The 18,117-nt window shown below is 47.6% G+C and overlaps 1 long non-coding RNA gene across 3 annotated transcripts; it reads left to right on the top strand.

Moving 5' to 3' along the window:
- The first annotated feature begins 838 nt into the window (after positions 1-838).
- On the top strand, positions 839-13,560 carry LOC142472840 (uncharacterized). Of its 3 annotated transcripts, none has more exons than XR_012789863.1 (6): positions 839-1,623; positions 2,475-2,695; positions 2,791-2,846; positions 5,463-5,583; positions 8,944-9,058; positions 13,203-13,560. It is a non-coding gene; the product is annotated as an uncharacterized LOC142472840 (long non-coding RNA). The 3 variants fall into 3 exon arrangements; XR_012789862.1 differs by lacking the exon at positions 5,463-5,583 and adding an exon at positions 8,545-8,656 and having other exon boundaries at positions 840-1,623; XR_012789861.1 differs by lacking the exon at positions 5,463-5,583 and having other exon boundaries at positions 841-1,623.
- The last annotated feature ends 4,557 nt before the right edge of the window (positions 13,561-18,117 follow it).

The following is an 18,117-nucleotide window of genomic DNA, read 5'->3' as shown; positions in this document are numbered from 1 at the left end:
TTTTTTCGATGCTCTCCACCGCAAAGACATGCTCTCCGGCGGCGGGAAGCTCCATGCTCCCGGTGGGAGAGAACCGGAGCGCAGAGTCTGGAATCAGCGCGCAGCAGCGTCCCCGTGCTCCCCCTGCCCGGTCGCAGACAGGTGGTTCCCGGTGAAGTCTCCCCTCCTCCTCTCTCTGATCTCTTCTCTCCCCCCCCGGTGTTACCCGGTCTCCCTCCCTGGTCCCTCCCCAGTGCTGCCCGGTCTGTCCCCGGTTCTCTCTCTCCGGTTCCCCTCTCCCCGGTGCTGCCTGGTCCCTGTCTCCGGTCCCCCTCTCCGCGGTGTTGCCGGTCCCGCTCTCCCCGGTGTTGCCGGTCCCGCTCTCGCCGGTGTTGCCGGTCCCGGTCTCCCCGGTGTTGCCGGTCCCGCTCTCCCCGGTGTTGCCGGTCCCGCTCTCGCCGGTGTTGCCTGGTCCCTGTCTCCGGTGTTGTCGGTCTCTATCCCCGGTCCCCCTCTCCCCGGTGTTGCCGGTACCGCTCCCCGGTGCTGCCTGGTCCCTGTCTCCGGTGTTGCCGGTCTCTATCCCCTCTCCCCGGTGTTGCCGGTCCCGCTCCCCGGTGCTGTCTGGTCCCTGTCTCCGGTCTCTATCCCCGCTCTTCCGTGCTGCTTGGTCCCTGTCCCCGGATCTCTCTCCCCATGTGTTGCCGGTCCCGCTCCCCGGTATCTCTGAGCCCCGCTGGCCGCTGCCTCTCAAACAGACCGTGTTCTGACGTCACGGGGCGGAGCATTCCCCTGTCACCGAGAGGCCACCGCGCACTCTGATTGGTTGCGATCCGAGGCTCCGCCCCCTGACAGAGGAGGGGGGGAGGAGATTAATTACCAAGGAGAGAGATAGGAACCGGGACTCCGGGGAGGCAGGGGGCCCAATCCGGAGGCAGGGGTCCCAATCCGGACTCAGGGGTCCCAATCCGGACTCAGGGGTCCCAATCCGGAGGCAGGGGGCCCAATCCGGACTCAGGGGTCCCAATCCGGAGGCAGGGGGCCCAATCCGGACTCAGGCGGCCCAATCCGGACTCAGGGGGCCCAATCCGGACTCAGGGGGCAGTGGTCCCAATCCGGACTGAGGGTATAAAGAGAGGGGGAAATACAAAATATCACAAGAAGGGAGGGGCATGAAGGACCCTATAGGACAGTATATTAAATACATCCGAGGTCTGTGTACACTTCTATGTGGCAGTCAGTGAGTGATCCACTGGGACTACTTGGTATTTAGACAGGGCATTATTATGTATACGTAGCCCTGTTTCCTTCTGAATACAGCACAACTACCAATGCTGTATAACCTGCCGGCTCAGCCTCTGCCACGGAGAGCCTGGGGCAATATATTTATATAGAGTACCTCTTATCAGATGCAGCGCCTCCACCTGCGATGGCTCCCAGCAGAGAGGGGGAAATGTTCCTCGCAGGACAATAATACAATACTACACACACAGCATGTAAAAGAAACAGTAGCTTTACTAGCAGTAACCATAACCATGCATTGTATATCCCTATCGGTGTTACTCCTCAATGAGACACTATACTACCGCGTCTCACAGGACGCGACCCTTCACCGTGTTCCCACCCCGTGTCCAATACCCCAAAGTGAGTGTATGTGTGTGACTGCGCAGCCACTAGTATGAATAATATTATAGTTGGTGCACTTAATGGATGTAGGAGCGCTCGGGCCCGCAAACAGACTTCACAAAGGATCCGATGACGCAGAGCTGCTTGTGATACCTTCCGGGGCGATCCCACCTGGATGGCTGATGATATGCCTGAAGAGGTCTGGTCCCAAACCTCTGTCTGGTCTGGTCCCAAAGTCTCTGTGTCTTTCGCAGCTTCAGTCACTAATGTGACAGGTTCCTATTCTAGGGCCTGTCCCTACATTAACTCTGACTGACTGTGACTCAGGGCCTATCTGGGCCTGGGGGTATACGGGCCTAGTGTAGAGGCTACTTGCCTCTCTACACGCTGAGCTCCTTCCTCGTCCCCCTCCCGGTCTTCTCTGCCTGCGTGCTCCCCTGCGCAACCTCCTAACTCTTCCTGCAGTCTCCTATCGCCCTATTGGCTCCCTGGCGTCACCTGGTCTGGCTGAGGCTCATGGGACTTGTAGTCTCCGGGCCTAGGCCCCTTCCAATTGGCCCGTGCTTCGCACGCTGCCGCACCCAACTCTCTGCTCATGCGCGACTTCTTATCTGACGCCGTCGCCTCCGAGACTCTGCGCATGCGCAAGTACCAATGGCGGCGCCCTGGACGCTCGGGCGTTTCGTCACTATGGACTTCGTCAGGGGATGCTGACGAAGTCCTTAGTCATCCGCTGACGAAGTCCTTAGTCATCCCCTGACGAAGTCCCAAAGAGGCGAGTTTGTGGCTGACATTACTGCACGAACAGAGAGAGTACCTTGGAGCTGTTGTTATTTTACTTGGGACTGCTGTCGCTTCCTGTTTTGCAGTTGCCTGCTGGTGAGCAGTGAGAGCTGTGGGAGGTGTATCTGGAGGGAGTCTCTGACCGTGTTGCTGATTATTACATCATCTGGCTGCGGTGGCTCCAGTGCACCTTGCTGAACCAACGGATACACCAGAGGTGGCACCAACGGGACAGGCCGATACATTCCCTTCACAGCTTCAAGGCGATTGAGTATATCTCATAAATGCTATTATTTTTACTCTGTTTGTGAGTGCGCTTTTTATATTTTACAATCCCATAAATACTGTTTTATACTTTATCACACTAAGAGTGCGCCTGTTTTTTCTTCTTGTTTTCTGCAGATATCCTTGGGATTTGGTGATCCTTATATACGGGCAGCAAAACTCCAGTGGACTAAGTACATTTTTTGGAATTTCAACTGACATCTGGTTTTTATTTTAATTTTTATGTTTCATAATTTTTATTTTTGCTATAGATTTCAGTTGTTTTTATCACAAATTCGCCCTTTTGGGGATTCTTTGGTCAATAGCCTTGTTAACTCTATCTGATTTACACAGCTGATATATCCTTATCAAGCTTTCTAAGGCGCTACTCCAATTTGTTTGTTTTATATGGCTGTGCTCAAAGCTGTGACCATGCAGCAAGCTTAAGCCTATAGGGAACCATGTTAAAAATGATTTTTGAAGCAAAAAGTGGCACTGAGTGCTCATTTGCATGTCATTTCCCAGAATCCCTTGCTGCAGTGGAAGTGCTGTATGCTGGGTGATAATGGTGAAAGGTGGGGTTGCAGACCTGCCTAAGACATGCTTGTATTTGTGTATATATATATATATATATATATATATATATATATATATATAACAAAAACAAGCAGCTGGCACTCTAGATAATAAACAATAATGGTGGTGCTAGTCCCATAAAAATGAATGAACAAAAGACCTTACCCTCCTGACGTCAGGCAAAGAAAGAGGCAGCACTCGCTTCCAGAATATAAAAAGTGTATTAAGGCATGTGAAGACAGACAACCAATCCCAACGTTTCGGCTCCGGAACCTTTCTCAAGCCTTGAGAAAGGTTCCGTTCCGGAGCCGAAACGTTGGGATTGGTTGTCTGTCTTCACATGCCTTAATACACTTTTATATTCTGGGAGTGCTGCCTCTTTCTTTGCCTGACGTCAGGAGGGTAAGGTCTTTTGTTTATATATTACATATATAGAGAGAGAGAGAGAGAGAGAGAGAGAGAGAGAGAAAATAAAAAGATCACCTGTGAGCACATTCACATGTCTTAGGGCTGTTATATACAGAGCATGCGGCCGTGCGTGCCTATGTGAACGCGCGTGCACGTGCCGCATGCTTTTCGTAAGTATACTGTGTTGAGTGTGTGTGTGTGTGTGTGTGTGTGTTTATGTGTAATTTATTATTTATTAAAAAAAAAAAACATTGGAAAAATAAAAAATTTATTAGATTTGTGCAGACACACAAATACATACACACACACACACACACACATACATACATACATATATATATATATATATATATATATATATATATATACACACACACACATATACATACATTCAGCGCCGCGAAAACATGATTTTCTTCATCTTCGCCGCTGTCTGTCGGCTCCCCTCTCCCTTCCGTGCGAGCGCTCGGCCCTTGTAAAATTCCGCACGCGCGCACAGCGTAGCACGCGCCCGGGACTATAGAACGTGCCTTAGACAGGTCTGCAACCCTGCCTTTCACCATTATCACCTAACATACAGTGCTCCCACTGCAGCAAGGGATTCTGGGAAATGACATGCAAATCTCTGTGTGTGTGTGTGTGTGTGTGTGTGTGTGTGTGTGTGTGTGTGTGTGTGTGTGTGTGTGTGTGCGCGCATATATGTGAGTGTATTTATGTATGTATCTATTAAACATAGTAAAAAGGGTGACTTCTAGCGATTACTTTCCTTTTTGGTTCTTCTGGGTGGAAAAGTCTCCTTTTGTATATTGAATAGAAACAAATTGTGTGTATAAAATATCTCGACTGTTCCAAGCAATGGTAGTGAGCAGAAGCTGCAATGAAAGGCAATCCTCAGCCAGCCTGAGCACTATGAGGCATTGGGGAGGAAATCTTCTGCAGCTTTCAGGAAAGGCCAGGAAATAAAAGGGCTAGAATACAGGAATTATTCCTAATGAATTCATTCAATGCTCAAGAGGGCTGAGGAATGTGCAATGTTTCAGTGATAAACTCACTGCCAGGGCAGGGAGCGAAACATCAAGTGTGGGGGGGAAAGACAGAGGGGGGGGGGAAGACAGAGGGGGGGGGGGGGAAGACAGAGGGGGGGGGGGGAAGACAGAGGGGGGGGGGGAAGACAGAGGGGGGGGGGGAAGACAGAGGGGGGGGGGGGAAGACAGAGGGGGGGGGGGGGAGACAGAGGGGGGGGGGGAAGACAGAGGGGGGGGGGAAGACAGAGGGGCCTGAGAGAGAAAAGTACAGGGAAATGCTGTGAGAAACAATTATACAATTATACAGTATATAGAGAGAGGGAAATAGTAGCAGCCACTCCAGGACCTGCTGCAAAAGTGACAAATATGTATTACACACAATCAACGTTTTGTTGATCTGGTGCGATAAATATTTATCACTTTTTCAGCAAGTCCTGGAGTGGCTGCTACTATTTCCCTTTATTCCTAATCTTTTTGCAGTTAATGCACCCGAGCAGTATATACCCGTCTCAGTGGTGTGCCACTATAACAAAATATGTATATATATATATACACACACACCTAATTAAGTTATAGTGGGTTAAAAAAGTGACAAAAACCCTCCATAGTAAAGCATATAGCAAATGGAAATATTACTGTGTGCTCAATTGTGTGCTCAATTGCATGTCTTAGACTATTATCACCCAGCATGCAGTATATACCGTGTGTGTGTGTGTGTGTGTGTGTGTGTGTGTGTGTGTGTGTGTGTGTGTGTGTGTGTGTGTGTGTGTGTATATATATATGTTTATGTATGTATTCCAGTTCATTTCTGAGTGTGTGACACACACAGGAGATATTATGCAAGAACTAGAGAGACGTGTGACACAGAAGGATGCAGTGCACTCCATGAGTTGTGTAGTCTTCACCTGCCCTAGAACAAAATGTATGTATAAGGCAAAATGGAATACTTTATGTTGTGTGAAAATGCTATTTATTTGCAGTGTTACAATACACAATTACAATACAACCATGTGCACAATGCAGAGAATTATTAACAAGCAATTACAACTCTCTCTCCCTCTGTTCTCTCTCTCCCTCTCTTTCCCTGTCCCTGTAGTATGAGAGCTAGGTAATAAAATGCTATTTGCACTTTGTGATGTTGGTGAAGCTGCTGCCACACCCATTCAAAAGTACAGATCAGACCGCGGGTCCGTGTGTCCGTGTGTGTGTCCGTGTGTGTGTCCGTGTGTGTGTGTGTGTATATATATATATATATATATATATATATATATATATATATATATATATATATATATATATATATATATATATATATATGCCAGTCCCTGTATATATAGATCTGTCCCTGTATATACCGATCTGTGCCTGTCCCTGTATGCATATCCCACTATATGTGTCTCCTGTTCAAAAGGTTTCACAATGAAAACATGTTACCAGCAAAATGACATATATTACTGACAGGTGGGAAATACTGCTGGGAATAGACTTTTGGGGGACCCTCTTATATCCTGATCACACTCCACCCAGGGGCGGGGGGGGGGGGTCTCAGTAAATCCCACCGAAATGCTGCTGTAAATGTTCTTATTGCAGGAATCCAGGGGAATCTTTGTTACAAGTAAACACATTTTTGTCTCGTTGTTAGAACATAATGTAGGTATTATTAGGGATGTTAGTAGCTGCTGACAATGAATTCGGATTGAAGCTGCTTTATATATTTGTACTTTTTGTTTTGGGTGGAAGAGGTGGACACCCAGCACTGACTGCCAGGGATACTGTGCCTGGGCAGAAAATGCCACTATTTGGCAGCACAGTGCTGGGAATGTGACAGTGTGATGCTGCTTATGTTGGATAGATAAGAGTGTTATCCCAGACAGGGGTGTGTTCCCAGGGAGGGGACGGGAGAGGTGACAGTCACACAATTCGGTCCCCATTGCTGGAACCACAAGGAATGGAAATGATTATGCAAATTGGTGGTGTTATTTATTCGGGATTTAAATCGATGTAACCCCCTCAGGCTCAGTGCACAGCAAGGTGCAGAGCAAGGTGCAAAAAAATGTGCAGAGCAATGTGCAGGGTACAGCTGTACAGAGCAATGTGCTGCAGGCTCCAGCAGACGAGGGGGCACTTCAGGTTATTTCGAAATGTTAAGGTTCGTTTCTCTAATTCTCACACACACATGTATGTTTGTATATCCTTGTGTATGTATATCCTTATTTATATAACGCCCCCACAGTGTACACAGCGCTTCACAAAGACAATACAGTACAGGGAATTATAATATAATAAGTGCAACAAAGTCAGACAATAGGAAAGGAAATCCCTGCCCCGGAGAGCTTACAATCTAAATTATATATACCTATATACATATACATATATACACACACACACACACACACACACACACACACACACACACACACACACACATATATTGCAGAGTAAATGAGTACTGCAGTATTAGGGGATATTGCCTTTGTTATTTGGACTAACAATTGATATTATACGACACGCTTTGGAGAGTTTTTTCTCTTCCTCAGGGCAGCAAATTCAGGAATTGAGAAGAGAGGAGAAATTCTCCAAACCTTGTCTTATAATATCAATTGTTAGTCTAAATAAATAAGGTAATATCACCTAATACTGCAGTACTCATTTACTCTGCACTATTACAACAGGACTAACACGGCTAACTCTACTTAAAAAAATAATATATATCTACACAAACACACACACATATATATTCCGTCGGAAGAAGAGATCAGGGTATCTCGAAAGCTCGCACAAATAAAAGCATTTAGTTAGCCACAGAACGGTATCATCTATTTATTTTTGATTGTGTGTGTGTGTGTGTGTGTGTGTGTGTGTGTGTATATATATCTCGAAAGCTCGCACAAATTAAAGCATTTCGTTAGCCACAGGAACGGTATCGACTATTTGTTTTTGATTATTAAGCTCAGCTATATATATATATATATATATATATATATATATAATCAAAAAATAAATAGATGATACCGTTCTGTGGCTAACGAAATGCTTTTATTTGTGCGAGCTTTCGAGATATATACACACACACACACACACACACACACATATAATCAAAAATAAATAGATGATACCTATGTTCTGTGGCTAAGTAAATGCTTTTATTTGTGCGAGCTTTCGAGATACACTGATCTCTTCTTCCGGCGGTGTAACAATGAATGAAGCAAAAGGTATACTTAAAAACAGTGTCTCTTGGAATGTTATCTGTGCTGGTCCTTCCCCCGGTGTGGATGTGTTTTATGGCTAGAGGTGTCAAAAGGTTACTGAAAGCAAGTGAAGAAAGAGTGTGTATGTGTATCAGTGTGAATAAAAATGAATGGAGAGCCCACAGTATATCGGTATCATCTATTTATTCTTTGATTATTGAAGCTCGGCTAACACGGTACTGATACCTCTACATGTGTGTGTGTGTGTGTGTGTATATATATATATATATATATATATATATATATATATATATATATATATATATATATAAAGGGGGAAAAAGAGGCGCGTGCCACATAGCATAAATCTGTGTTGACATTTAATAACACTTATCACTGTATTCACAGTATTATTATACACTTACTTGACGTGTCACACACTTCTATAATTCCTTTTATTCTACATCTCACTGTCACATCTTTTAAAATATATGTCTTTATCACTAACACTTTTTTGTTTTTACACAATATCATTTATCACGTTATTATTGCAATAGCTTAGCTAGCGCTGACTTTTTGTTGGATGTATATATATTCTCACCTTCCTTACCTCTGTTCTAACACCCTTCCAGTGCCTCCCCCACCCCACCTCATATACATCTCCCTGTTCTTTATTCTTCCTTTTTCTTTCCCAGTCCCTGTCTAAGTCACAGAAACCTGTGTATATCAGTATTGCCGACCTGAGGAAGAGAGGGGAACTCTCGAAAGCTTGTCCTATGGCATACATTGTTAGTCCAAATAAAAAAGGTATCACCTAATAATGAAGAACTCATTTATTCTGCACTATCGCAACTGGACTAACGCGGCTATTTCCGTTATATATATATATATGTATATATACACACACACACACACAATATAGTCTTTAGCCCTGCTGATTAGAAGAAAGGTGTCTATATATATAATATATATATATATATATATAATAATATATATATATATATACAGTATATTAACCTACACACACATATCCCTTGATGTATACTGCCCCCAGCAGTGCAAAGGTTAACGTCTGGCTGTCATTCTCCCTGCAGCTAACTCCCAGCCCTTTGTCTTGGGAAGAGGATACTACAGGAGGTGACAGGAGAACCTGAAACATGACGAGGCCACAACCCAACCCTGAGAGCCACACCATGCTCAGAGCGCCAGGTACAGGGGGAGGTACCCAGGGGGGGGGAGGTACACAGGGAGGTATACAAGGATGTACACAGAGGTACACGGGGGGAGGTACACAGGGAGGTATACAAGGATGTACACAGAGGTACACGGGGGGAGGTACATGGGCTTTCATGTATATACCAGGATCAACCCCTTCCCAGCCAGAGGGGCGAAACATATGCACTGGGAATGTACTCAGAAGCAAATGAAAAACACCATTATTACTACTATTACTACCAATACAACGTGCATCAAAATAATAGACTTGAACAACAGTAAATATACAGACGGTGTCTGTGTATATTCCCCGGCACAGAGTCACCACGTAACATTATTCATAACCCATCGATATTATCTATAGAAAGCCCCCAGCACTTTGCATGGCAAAGGGACCCTCCTGTGCCCCCCTCCTGTTCCCTCTCCTATGCCCCCCTCTTGTGCCCCCCACCTGTACCCCCCCAGAGGATGCCCCCCCCCAGCTCAGTCGATAAGTGGCCTGATACCAAGGTATGTAATAAAACCCCTGGGAGGGAGCCGGTCCGATCTCACACAGAATCTTTTCTCTGGACCCAGTTATTGGTTCTGGCTGAAGCGGTTTTTACAGATCACAGTTTAACCCAACGTTAAGGTGGATTAGGGGGGGTATTTCCCACTTCATATCTTATTAGTATGTTTCATAAAGATGCTACAATTGGTCCAATACTTTCACACTATACAGGGGGATTTACTAAGTCTCCCAGCTGCATAACGTGGGTCAAAAACGTGGGTCATAAACGTGGGACAAAAACGTATCAATGGAAAAACTCTTAAGCGCTTCCAACAGAATAATACGGAAATACTTTTCCTTTGATGAATCCGGCGCCGTTGTACACCTGGGGGACCGTAATAACTCACCGCGTATATATTGTGCAGGAACTGGACCAGCGCCGGCATCTGTTAATACGCTGTTAATACGGTAATAGTAACTTTATTTCATATAGCACCGCTCTTCCAATGGGACACACAGCGCGTCACAATTACAGTATGGCGCGCGGGACGCAGCACATAGGAATGTTACAGACACAGCCCCCTGCCCCGCAGAGCTGACAATCTATGTATTTGGTGCCTGAGGCACAGGGAGATAAAGGAGCCGACACCGGGATATTTTTCTCTCTTCCCCCGCATGCTAATGGAATAAGGCTGAGACGTACTTAGAAGACACCGGTAACGAGGATGCTTTATATTAATATTAACATGTGACCGCCCAGGGGCAGAAAGAAGGAGGGTGGGGGGGGGGGGTTGTGTGGCACAGAGGAACTGGCATCTATTGTGAAAGAGCTCCAGGAAAACTGGGAGCTGAGAATAACATCATATACCGGGACCAGAGAAGTGTCCACATGTCCCAACCCAAATCACCCGGACGGGTACATCTCCCAAATGCACGTGAGCGCCTCCGAGCTGGGCCTTGTCATCACACTCAGCCTGGGGACACGTGTCGTGTTTGTTTTAGGCATTTATTCCGGGTTCCACTTCCTGAAATAGATCTTGAATAAACAATGGGTTTATACCACCGACTTACCTATTACCCAGCATGAGCAACCTGAGCCCCGTTGTATGTTTTTGGGGAGGGCTATATAAGGCCACATTATATAGTCCACCCTATGGCTGTAGATTCGGTTCATTGTAGTTAATCCTGCAGTAAGAAAGAGAATTCCTCTTGACCTCTGGGGTAGGTGCGATAGTTCTAATCTAGATATTTTCTTGGTGTTATTAAATATTACAACAACGCGACATATTTTTGTAGGGTTATTGTAGGGTTATTGACGGGTGAAACACTGTGCCGCAGTGTTTCAGTGTGTTTTCCAACGTAGATCGGATGTGTTTTTATAAACAGACCCCCTGCTGGTGTGGGGGGTCCCCTCTGCTTGCTTTGGTCACTGTCCCACTCTCTGGGGGTCTCGTGGCTCTGTACCTGCAGGGTTAGGATGCTGAGATGTCTCTGCCTCCTGTGTGACCCCCCAGGAGGTGTTCGCCTGCTGGATGCTCATCTGCTTTGTATGAAGAGGCTGATTAGTGAGGATTTGACGCTAATGATTCAAATTACGGCGATTTTCTCTTTTTGTTCTTGCTGAACACTCACAGCCAGAGGTCTCTCCTGTCATTTCCGATTGGGATATTCTCTAGGAGGCCAAATGAAACAATTATCGGATCAGTTCAAAGATAGACCAGTGGATGATAAACACTTCAACCTCGATCCAGTATATATATATATATATGTGTGTATGTATATATATATATATATATATATATATATATATATATAGCTCAACCCCCTTATAACGCTGTGCTTGGGGTCCAAAGAATCACATCGCGGTATAAGCGGATCGCGTTAAAAATAATGTACAATTGTATGCATTGTACAATAAAGTATTTAAGATGCCAATAATCGTGTTGTAAAGTATTCATACATACAAAAATTGGGAGCCACGCTTACATCGCGTTATAAGCGGATCCGCGTTGTAACGGATCGCGTTATAACGGGGGTTGAGCTGTATGTATGTATGTATGTGTATATATATATATATAGCTTAAGGGTTGCTCGTGTAAATATGAGTATGAGCTTGAGACAAAAGGTGGCGCTGTGTGCTCATTTGCATGTCATTTCCCAGAATCCCTTGCTGCAGTGGAAGTGCTGTGTGCTGGCCGATAATGGTAAAAGACAGGGTTGCAGACCTGCAAATGAACATACAGTAATATTTACAGTTGCTATATATATATATATATATATATATATATATAGTACACATATAAAAGCAAATTCAAGAGCCCTGAAGAAGGTCCTTTAGGGACGAAACGCTGGGAATGGGGATAGTTAGGGCTCTATTTATTTATAAAATGTTTTAGCAGGAAGTAATACATTGAGCGTTACCTCTCGTTTTCACAATTTCTTCTCTCCACACACACACACACACACACACACACACACACACACACACACACACACACACACACACACACACACACACACACACACACACACACACACAATATTGTATATTGTGTAAGGTGACACAGAGTGAGCTCTCTGTGCCTGCTCGCATGCCGCTCTCACGCTGCACCTCTCTGCTTGCTTATTGTCTGTGCTGATTCTCCCAGGACTCTCCCTGTCTGAGATTTATGCTGAGAACATTTTGTCCTCGGCTAGGCAGCACACATCCTCCTGTCTCCCTCTTCCTAGAAGCAGATAAAAACACCGCTCAATCTGGAACCTTCTGCGATGAGAAATCAGACTCACTCACTCACCTCCCTGCTCTCGGAGTTTAGGATATGAACCCTGGATCCTGTCCGAATGTCTGTCAGTAGGGGACACACTCATTGCACCCCAACTATGTCAGAACAGGGGCGGCCAACTCCAGTCCTCAAGGGCCACCAACAGGTCAGGTTTTAAGAATATCCCTGCTTCAGCACAGGTGGCTCAATCAGTGGCTCAGTCTTCGACTGCACCACCTGTGCTGAAGCAGGGATAACCTTACAACCTGACCTGTTTTGCACTTGCATGTGTCTGCCGCCTGTTTCTGCCGCCCTGCTTCCCCTTCAGAATCCAGCATCAAACGACGCCCCGGACGTCACCAACGTGACGTCCCCTGGCGCCGCGTTTACCATGGTGACGCGGCGTCATGACGTCACCTGATGGCATCGAGACGCCTTGTGATGTCCGCGGCGTCATTTGACGCTCGCTTTTGAAGGAGAAGCAGGGCGGCAGAATGGAGGCGGCCGGCGCAGGTACGTAAGTCCCTTCCCATTAGGTCCGACAGGCCACGAGCGCGGCAAAGGGGGGCGGACATTTTTGCCGCCTTAGGCTCGGGCCTAACGGGAAACGTGACACTGCTGTTGGTGGCCCTTGAGGACAGGAGTTGGCCACTCCCGCTGCAGAGTGTCACCGCCATTATTCCTTATCTATGACACATCCCGCGGTTACATCACGGCACCGGGTACAATCATTTCATTGTGACGATCGTCTGAATGATGTATTCATATTAGCCACTGGAGTCATTATTAGATTTAATTCTGGCACCAGCAGCAGGTCTGGTCTTCCTTCTGTGTTATCATGATGTTTATTTACACCCATTATTATTCATTCTTATTGTTGTTACAGATCTGGTCCTTTTTAACCCCTTCAAAAGGATGAAACACATTTCTCCCTCTAGATTGTAAGCTCACCGGATCAGGCCCCTGGTGACCCCTTTGTCCTGATTTGTATATAACTCTGTTTGTGTAATGATCCCATCTCTGCGCTCCCTTTGTACCACGCTGGGGAGTATGTTGGCGCTTTACAAATGGACCATATTAATAATAATAAAATAATAATCTTATTCAATAAACGCTGAAGCAGTCCCAGGGCAGGGGTGCGCAAACCGGGAGGCGCGGCGCTTACAGGGGCCCCGCGCTCTTCCCCAAAGGTTTGCGCACCCCTGACCTAGGGGGCGTCTTGGCCCGAAATGTTGGCGGCTCTGATATATATATATATATATCTATATATATATATATATATATAGATATATATATATATATTTCTCCCTACGTTGGAAGTGAAGCAGAAACGCACACTGACCTTAATAAACCAGGGTCGCTTTCTGGGCTCCGGTTTTTGCAGCCGGGAGACCTAATGACCCCTTACGTGTTTTAGGCAGGTTCCACATGTATCCCAATCCCCATCCTTAATGCCGGATACAGTGCCAAGGGCGGGGAGCCGAGGGATCCACGTGGTGGCAGGAAGTGAGCAGCTGACAGAGAACCCCCTCTGCAGGTTCCCGACGTGAATATGGCTGTTATTGTCTGTCCAGAGCCAATAAACCAGCGTTCAGCATGTACAGCGTGTCCTAATACAGGGGGCTCAACTCAAGACCCCCCCACAGGTCAGGTTTTAAGGATATCCCTCCTTCAGCACAGGTGGTGCAGTCGAAGACTGAGCCACTGATTGAGGCACCTGTGCTGAAGCAGGGACTGATTGAGCCACCTGTGCTGAAGCAGAGATATCCTGAAAACCTGACCTGGTGGGGGGGGGGGGAGGGGGAGTCTTGAGGACTGGAGTTGAGAACCTTTGCCTTAGGCCAGGTCCCCAGTGGCCGCTGCGGCGCTCGCTAGTCGGCTCCCAGTCGGCGTGGTCGCGTGCGCGCACAAGCCGTGATGCGCTCGTGCAGCCGTCGCCACTGGGGCCGCGTCACATGTGTGGCCTGGGACAGGAGGGGGTCGGTCTGGTAACGTTTCCATCCGTGAAAAAGCGCGAGGGAAAAAAACAACAGAAAAAAAACCAGAACGGTTTCCCCCCCTCCCATTATAAGCCGGGAAACCAGTAAAACGTAAAGTCGCCCGGGCAGTTACATCCCCACTTCCGGTTTCACTCGGTGACATCAGTGTTAGCTGCAAAGCTCCGCGATACATTGATGCTAAGAGGCAGGCACAGACTCCCCTAATAATGAGTTACTGCCGCTTGTCATTACTCCGAGCGGTGTGTTTGGGATATGGTGGTTGAATTTCTCCTGGGTGTGTTGTGTATCACACCTCACACTGATTTCCGGACACCCCCCCTACCCCCCAAAGCAGGGATGTGCAACTGCAGTCCTCAAGGGCCACCAACAGGTCAGGTTTTCAGGATATCCCTGCTTCAGCACAGGTGGCTCAATCAGTGACTCAGTCTTCGACTGATTGAGCTGTGTTGAAGCAAGGATATCCTGAAAACCTGACCTGTTGTTGGCCCTGGACGACTGAAGTTGCCCACCCTGCCCCAAAGTATGTCAAAGGTTTTTTTCCGGAACAGGAACGGATCTTTGCTGGCGCACAATGTGTACATCGGGTGTCCCCGGGGATCTGCCTAACGTGGTATAATAACTCCTGCAGTGCCACAGAGACGACCAGCAGCACATCGCTCAGTAATAATGCTGTATCTGGGGGTCATTTCCACAGCTGGCGTCGCTGTGTCACATTGCAGCGACCGGGAATAATACTGACGGCATCAGGAGTTGAGCTGCATGCCTGTCCTGTACGTCTATAGCGCCCCTCAGGTATATAGCACTTTGCAACACGCGTGACATAATATCCTAACACATAATGGGGATACGCGCTTTAGACATTAAACAGGAAAAGGAGTCCCTGCCCCGAAGAGCTTGCAATCTAAGTGAATTCCTTCCATCTGTGTCATCATTGTGAGAGGCCGCGATATAATTTAACCCCTGCACTGACAGGAATATCACACGTCCTTTTGCATCGTTTGAAGTGTTAACCCACGGAGCGATGTTGCAATTCTACGCACAGCAGGGGGGGGGGTCAGCCTGGAACAGGCGCAAGGTCGCAGCGCGTTGGCTCATGTACCCCCAGGTGTAAAGCAATGCTGTACCCCAGCTTCTCTCGTCCACGCGGTCACTCGGGGGGCACGGCGGGCGCTCCCCTTCGGCGCACATGCTGCTCTGGGGATGTAGGTGGTGATGATGTACATTGCGCTGTGTTACATCACCAGCTGCGGGGAGCTGGCACAGCACTGCCCTCCGAGGATTTAACCCCGCAGAGTGAGAACTGAGAGCCTCACACAACCGTGCATCACAGCAAACACAGCCTGGGATCGTCTGTCTTCATCTGGGAGGATAACACGAGTTTATCCTCATACCTGATTACTGTGTGTTTAGCAATTAGTGTGTGTGTGCTGGGGGAGGGCTGATTTACTATCTCATTTCATTAGATATGCAGATCACCACAGCAGTCGGCAGGCAGCAATTCAAATATTTCCGAGGCCTCATAACACATGTCACAAAAACATTACAGAATTGGATTTGTACAATGCAATAGGATCACGTAAGGGACGTATAGGGCAACCGGCGTACCCAGTGTCATATACAGGAAGCTGGGCAGAAATGTTATATATTTATATAACATCAGGGGTGCTCAACTCCAGTCCTCAAGAACCCCCAACAGGCCAGGTTTTCTGGGTATCCCTGCTTCAGCACAGGTGGCTCAATCAGTCCCTGCTTCAGCACCAGTGGCCCACTAAGCCCCTGCTTCAGCACGGGCGGCTTGATTAGAGGCTCGGGAAACAGGAGTGGACTCAGGATTTAGTTGCCCGGTGTGTATGTTACATCATACACATTGCATCACCCTGACTCCATGTCACACTCCGTGTTTGAGATCCAGTTCTGCTTTTATAACGCCCACCACCTGCACAGTAATCCAACGAAAGAGTTGCTTATATAGGAAATGATTGTATAGTACGCAGAGATTCCAAACCTCACAGGTCTCTTCTTCACATGCACAGAGCTTTTCCAACCTCACAGGTCTCTTCTTCACATGCACAGAGCTTTTCCAACCTCACAGGTCTCTTCTTCACATGTACAGAGCTTTCCCAACCTCACAGGTCTCTTCTTCACATGTACAGAGCTTCCCCAACCTCACAGGTCTCTTCTTCACGTGTACAGAGCTTTCCCAACCTCACAGGTCTCTTCTTCACGTGTACAGAGCTGGGAAGATTAACGTTTATGTATTAAACTTGTAATGGAAAAAATAAATATATGTATCCGTATTTTTCACACTCATCTTATTATTTTTTTTTAAAGCTGCAATAGTGCCGATCCGGCTCTACCACGCAGAAACCTCCCGGTGCTGGAAAACACCTTATAACACACTGACGTGAGTGGGCTGTAAGACTACTCAGTGAACATGGGCCATATCCTGGGGGCTGCTGTGGAAGGGAAGGATTATTGCGTACATACGCAGACATTGGATATTAGGAGGGGGGTAGTGATGCATTTGTGTGTGTGTTGGGTCCCACGTATTTGCTCAGTTTGTTTCTGCCCAGGACCAACAAAGAGGGGACGTGGGGGTGTTTGTGAGCGTGAGAATGGCTGGCTGTTCTGCAGGGCACATTCCACATAGAGACCACATCAACAAGGGAGGGTTATGGCAGTTCCTGCAGGTGCACAGACAGTGTCAGTGAGATACACAAACAGCGCCCTGTGACTCCCACATCCCCTGTGTGAGTGTGGGCACAGTCACCCCATGCATCGTATAGTATTGTTATTTATTATGGGGCTGCCAGTGTACACTGAGCTGTCTATACTACAGCAATGATAGCACTGTGACACTGCTCTCATTGCATTGAAAACTGCACCCAGTGGTGGCTGCTGACGCAGTGTGGGTGCAGGTAATGGGCAGGGTGCACCCCAGTGGTGGCTGCACACAATAGCCGTGGACACAGTGGGGGTGTAGGTAATGGGCAGGGTGCACCCCAGTGGTGGCTGCACGCAGTAGCCGCTGGTGCAGGTAATGGGCAGGGTGCACCCCAGTGGTGGCTGCACGCAGTAGCCGCTGACGCAGTGTGGGTGCAGGTAACGGGCAGGGTGCACCCCAGTGGTGGCTGCACGCAGTAGCAGTTGACGCAGTGTAGGTGCAGGAAATCAGCAGGGTGCACCCCAGTGGTGGCTGCACGCAGTAGCCGCTGACGCAGTGCGGGTGCATGTAATGGGCAGGGTGCACCCCAGTGGTGGCTGCACGCAGTAGCCGCTGACGCAGTGCGGGTGCAGGTAATGGGCAGGGTGCACCCCAGTGGTGGCTGCACGCAGTAGCCGCTGATGCAGTGTGGGTGCAGGTAACGGGCAGGGTTCAGTCCTGATGCTTTGGTAATTATTGCTTCATAACATCTATGTCTGTAAATAGCTCTTATTGCTAGGGAACTGGGGAGAGGGGAGGGGGATTAGAACCGTCAGAAGGAGAGCAAGTCACAGGAACCAGGCTGTGTGCAGTGTGTCAGTGTGTGTATGCAGTGTGCAGTGTGTCAGTGTGTGTCCAGTGCGTGTACAGCGTCAGTGTCTGTGCAGTGTGTAGTGAGAGTGTGCACCGTGTCAGTCTGTGTGCGTGTGTGCAGTGTGTGTGTTTGCAGCGTGTAAATGTGCGTGTGTGCAGTGTTTCAGTGTGTGTGTGCAGTGTCAGTGTTTGCATGCAGTGTGTCAGTGTGTGCGTGTACTATGTGTGTGCAGCGTCAGTGTGTCTGTGTGCAGCGTGTCGGTATGTGTGTGTGTGCAGTGTCT

This window comes from Ascaphus truei, chromosome 22 (genome assembly GCF_040206685.1).
Source record: "Ascaphus truei isolate aAscTru1 chromosome 22, aAscTru1.hap1, whole genome shotgun sequence".
NCBI classification, from domain to species: Eukaryota; Metazoa; Chordata; class Amphibia; order Anura; family Ascaphidae; genus Ascaphus; species Ascaphus truei.
The sequence above is the reverse complement of the archived record's forward strand: the minus strand, read 5'-3'. Positions and strand labels throughout refer to the sequence as shown.